Raw genomic sequence first — 6,084 nt, 5'->3', positions numbered from 1 at the left:
ATACTTTAGTCTCACAGTTCGATAATTTTTCGATACAAAAAAGAGAAATTTCCATGCCCCTTTTAACTTGTAATTTATTTATATTAATTATGAACATTTGTTTAACCTCAAAAGTACAGTTTTTAAATTAAATGTTGCTGAAACAGCCAGTTTCTCAGTGGACCTGCGCTCAAAAATGCAGCCTAGGTGGAGTAGTCGAACACAGATCCACTGATCCTTTAACACAGAGCATCTTCAGAAGACAAGTTGATAATGTCAATTTTTAAAATCTGTATTGTTCAATACGGTTTGATATGGGTACGTGTATTGTTGCACCCCTAATATATATATTTCTATGGTGTGAATGTGAGTATATGACAGAGGATTTCCTGTAGGGCAGCTACTGGTGGGATGCCGATTCGATCTCCCGTTGCCAGTTTAATCCCACATTCATCCTGTTGTTGTGTCGTTGGGCAAGACACCATCCTACCTCTTGCTCAGAGGGTCTGCTGCACACTCTACCAGCATGGAACAAGCAATCTGAGCTCGTTGCCAACATGCTTATTCACCTGATCTGATATTATAACAATTATACTGCGATCACATGATCTGTCAGCTTAATTTCCAGCACTGTCTGGTTGCTTATTTTTTATTGCTGGTGAATGTATTTGTGTTTTAGCAACAGTTAATGATCTTGTTGAGAGTTTAAGTCATTGTTGGTGATGTCATGTCTAGTTCACTAAGGTTGTTAGAACACAGACTGTCATTTTCTCCCAACTGCCACTGGCATTTATGAATTTTTAATGACATGTCATGCAGTGTGAATCATTAATCATGTTTATTATTTGAGAAAGTGTTTTAATGAAAGAAGTGTACAGTTTTAAAATAGGTTTAATATAATTTGTATATTTTTTAAGTACAAAAATAAGCTACACTGTTTGGACCTTACACAGTGAAGTAACAGTTAATTTGCAGTGTTTATAAGAGCCTTCTGTTTATGAGCTGACACAATCATCTGTCTAGGATCAAAATTTCCAAAAATGTTGGTACTGTTTTCTTGGGGGGGGGGGTTGCAGCTTGAGTGTAACGTTGCAGAGCTAGGTATGGTAAAAATATTTGATTAGCTGTATAAAATTATTTAGACATGAACATTTTCTAATTCCTCTCGTCGTCTCTCCAGACAGTTCCAACTTTTTAAGCAGAAACTGATTCAGTCACTTGTCTTTTCCTCTGRTCTCCAGGCTGTTACTGACCTACTTTCATTTCTCCATCTTCCAGATCCTGCATTAATATGCACTAAGAGCAATAAAACAGAAAGCTCTCTGTCACTAAATAGAAGAATAATGCCTTATGCCACTGCATGATGAACAACTGAGTCACTGTTTTGGGTAAACACATCATGTCACTCCTCATCGGAAATATTCAGTGTAGGCACAGGGTAGGAGTGAAACAGAGGTGCATTTGGATTTAATGGAGCATGCGGCACAGACAGTTTGACAAAAGCAGGTGAAAGCTTTATTAGGCTCACCTCAGGTTTCAGAAATGGAACATTTACGTTTTGATTGTGACAGAAAAACTAACAAAATACATTCAGAGTGGTGGACATGAACTGAACAAAAGAGGATGGGATGGCATCTCTTAATTTAAAGTAAACATCTCTACAGCACACAATCCTGGTACTCTAAATAAAAGCCCCTTTTTAATGTACATTTGTATTTGTTCTGTTGTTTAACAAAGACAAACAGAATGTTGTTTACTACTTCTTAGTTTCTTTTAATATTGACTAAACTTGCTAAACAATGCTTCTTGACAATAAATCTTATAACATTGGAAAGCCTGGTAGTTTCTCTTTTAAATGGTGCCACATTTGTAAGGAACGTGCATTTATGGGATTGCAGAAATAATATTTCTCGGCAATACATTCTGTACCATTAAAAAGCCATATTATTTTTTCTTAAATGGTGCTGAAAATGATGCTAAAGTGAAAGCCTGAACTACGCACGGGAAGACAGTTCTCAGATCTAAAGTCTTTATTTTCAGACGTTAAGTTGACCATTTCACTCCGATCCTTCTGCCGGCTCTGGAGACCTGAACACAGTGGCCCAAAATTAAGTGTTCTTATAATGTTTATAGAAAAACCTGGTCACACCCCAGATATGATGTCATAGTAAACAAGGAAGTGAGTTCTAGAAACGAACACTAAAACTTTTGACTTGTTCATTCTCTTACTACTGTATATAAAGTAAATGATTTAAATTAGTGTGTCTAAAATTCAGTTTATCGACCACAAAATATGAAACAAAATCCTYTCTTGACACGATGTCAGTGTCACAATTGCATGTGGAAGAACCATACACAGCCACAACAGCCTAGCGCCTCCTACTTGAGGGCTCGACACACGGGAGGCGACGTCGCTTTCGCGCTCGTACACGTAGACGTGCACACGCGAGCTTGCGACGCGACATRTGAAAGYTGAAAAATGTTCAACTTTTGTCGCTGTCGCTTAGCGTACAGCTAATCAGCAAGGGTTTCATTGACTGACCAATGAGAGGAGAGTATGGTACGCTAACACTTCAAGTGATTACTAAAAAGCTTTGTGGGAATTTATTGGCACCAGGGTGGAGTTATCTGGTAAGTTTTTCCTCATAAAATTGTATCTTGGTGTGTGTTTGTTTTTCAATATCTTTTGCATCACAAGATTTGTGTAGTTTACACGTCCGTAATGCACACCCCACTTTTTTGTGAACCACCAATAACCTTTACAAGTGGCAGTAGAAGAACCAATCAAATTTTGTGAAGACAAGCGATCTGAGAGCGCGATTCGCAATGCTGCGATCGCTATCGCGTCCCGTGTGTCGGGTTTCACCCTGGCTGCGATGACAGCCGTTAATCGCTGTAGTTTGTCGCTCCCCGTGTGTCGAGCCCTTTATGCTGCTCATCAGCTTGATGGCTGATTCTCAATCTGCATTAAATCAGCCAGTCTGGTTGTTTTTGTCACTCTGGAGCGAACATACATCAAGCTGATCCCATACGTCACAGGGGTTAGGGTCAAGATTGATCGCAGATCATTCCATCCTCTCCACTCCCCAATTTAGGAGGTAGTCTTTGATGAAACTTGGACTTGGACCAGCGTTGCCTTTTGGAGGACTAAAACTGTGGTGATATGGAAATGCCACTGGTTGCTCACAGGTGCTGACAATCAGCTGTCTGATTACCAGCACCTGTGAGCAAATCAGAAGCTCCAAACAAGAGTCGAAAGCAGAATAAGCTGTTGGACATTGACTGAGAAGACTTTTTTCATGTTTTCATTTTTTTCTTGTTTGTCGCTCTAGCACCGAGCTAATACATACAAGGCAATGTAGCGTCAGTGCTAGCACAAAGGCTAACAGGCTAAACTGGGGYTCTTCTTCCATGAAGCAGCTCTGTTGTCCTCCATCYATATTTTCAGTTACAGGCTGAGTCDTTTCTACCTTCTCCTCTCTGTCAACVCTCTCTGGTTTCATTTAAAAGAGTCGATCATCAGATATTGTCCAAGATTAACCTTCAGGGTTGATATAGCTCGCTAGCAGCCTCGCACCGATGACCTATCCACGTCATCATTTATCCAGAATGCTTTGTGTGTAAATAAAATGGCCCCGTCTGTGTACTATATTTTTAAACTTTTAGTTTAAAAATTATAAAAACTAAACAGCCTACAGTATTTTTATAGTCTTTATTTTACAGTTAAAATATATGTTTATTAAATAAAGTTTAATGTTACAACTAATCGGGGATCCCTTTAAGAAATAAATAATCACATTTTCTAACTGTATAGGACATACTGTATTGTCAAGAAGCCTCATTACAATAATGAAATAATCAATTAAACTCAAATTTCTTTTTTTTATGATGTACAGTATTTATCAAAGCGTAGACACCCGCTTTTTCCCCCCTTTGCTTTTAGATACTTTGACAAACTGAATTTCCCTCAGCCCTCGTACCTGTCTGATTTCACAAAGGCCTTATTATTACTGCTTTGAAAGGAACCCACCCTTCATATTTAAACAAGGCTGCTGCAGGTTTGTGCGGCACACTGTGAACCCGCCTCTGACGCAGATTGGTCTTTATTGTCTCTCTGAAAGCATAATGAGATCTCTGGACTGGGATCACAGAGAACGGTGCCAAGCGAAAAACGCGACGCAGGGAAACGGTTCTCCCCCACCCCTTTGTGATTTATTTTAATGAATGTGTTACGAACAAAAGAGAATTGCCTCATAGTCCTGTGTACACATGTGAGTCAGCGCTCGTAAAAGATACAAGAAAGCAAACAGCGTGAGGTTGTTCCACGGTTTAGACGCGTGTTACTAACACACGAACGCTTACGCAATAAAACCCTTCAACTTAATTAAACTGATTTTGTTTAGACACCTAATGAAAATGGACTACCCCATTTGGGTTTAATAAAAGTGCAAACTTATTCAATGAACTATAAAACTAACAAACTGAGTGCAACTCTAACAAAGATCAAATTCTTTGTTTGGTTACCTTTTTAGACACTGGTCTAAAGTTAATATGTAATAAAGAAGGGCAATTTTAACCTGCAATAGACAGCCATCTATTTTTAACATTTTATCTGCTCTTCTTAAATAATCCTAATTTGGACTATCCTGAAACAAAGAGGATTTGACTTTTAAAATACAGCCATATTAATCAGTTTCAGGTATTTATTGATCCACTAAATATGTCTAGTTGTCATTTATGACAAAAATTCAAAAATCATAACAATCATTAACCATCATGAGTAAAATTGTTGCTACAGAACAATAACATGGCTGTATTGCAAAAAACTGTCAAGTAGTCAAGTGAAAACATTAATAAAATCAGTGTAAAGTTTTTTTATTTAATTAAATTTTTTATTTTATTATTTTGGTTTATTTGTTTGTTTTATTATATTTTATGGGCCTTTGGTCTGGGTGGTAAGATGTTTGGTCCTGTTTTTATGGAGGAGTTTGTACGATGTAGTTCCACAAGGAGGATCAAAGGAGTCACAGAGGAGAAACACCAAGGATTGTTACAAGGGCCTCCATGGAATGAGGAACTGGTTAGAATGAAGGACACAGTTAGACCAATTTTACATAGACTAGATCCTTAAAGAGCTAGACACAGTACCAAAATATTAAACAAAGTTCCAGTGAAGTCTGGTTCAACCAGCAGAATGGAGACAGCTGTGGAAAATAGGGTCCATCTCACCATTCAGGAGCTGCAGAGTTAGACACCCATCCTACAAAAAATCATTGCCTGTTATTACAGCTGATTAATTTCAAGAAGGCCACCTCTGCTGACCTTTTACACCCAAAAATTGTTATAACTCAGTGAATTTTGTAGATTTTGAGCTGAATCCCAGGGTGCCCAGTAGCTGAGACTGATCACTAATGCTTATTTTCAGCTTGATCAGATCACTTTTGGATTTGTTTAAAACCGTGACATGGAAGAGAGCAGATCATGTGCATTCATTTAAGGAATGTAAATTTTAATATACAATGAGACAAGAAACCATTTAATATTGTAATGACATCACTCAAGGCAGGGGTGCCAAACTCAGTTACACGGAGGACAAAAGTCAAAACTTGGTCTAACCCAATGGCCCAATCTCTGCCTATAGTTTTTTTTGTAAATATTTTGTCTTTAAATGTTATGTAACAAGTTATTATTACAAAAAAAAAACAGTTTCCCGTATTCAGTTTTTGTAGTTTTGAACATATTTAAACTAGCAAATAAAGAAAAACGAATAAACTTAGAAAGACACATCATTTATTTGTTATGCTTTACACTATTAACAACACAATCCAGCAAATCAGTTAAAATCCTCATTAAAAATGCAATTGTTTGACTTCAAAAGAAGACAATATAGAAAAGATCATCCAAGTCATAAGAAGACACTAAATACAGTGACAAAGATAAATGACAAAGCATTTTATAAGATACATTTGGGGCCGGATAAAATGTTAAGGAAGACCACATTTGGCCCGCAGACCTTAAGGTTGACACTTGTGACTCAAGGGCATCAGTTTGAGTGTTTCAGTATTGAGCAAAAATAAATAAATAAATAAATTATATATATATATA

This window comes from Austrofundulus limnaeus, unplaced genomic scaffold, assembly GCF_001266775.1.
Source record: "Austrofundulus limnaeus strain Quisiro unplaced genomic scaffold, Austrofundulus_limnaeus-1.0 Scaffold677, whole genome shotgun sequence".
NCBI classification, from domain to species: Eukaryota; Metazoa; Chordata; class Actinopteri; order Cyprinodontiformes; family Rivulidae; genus Austrofundulus; species Austrofundulus limnaeus.
Note: the sequence above shows the minus strand (reverse complement) of the source record.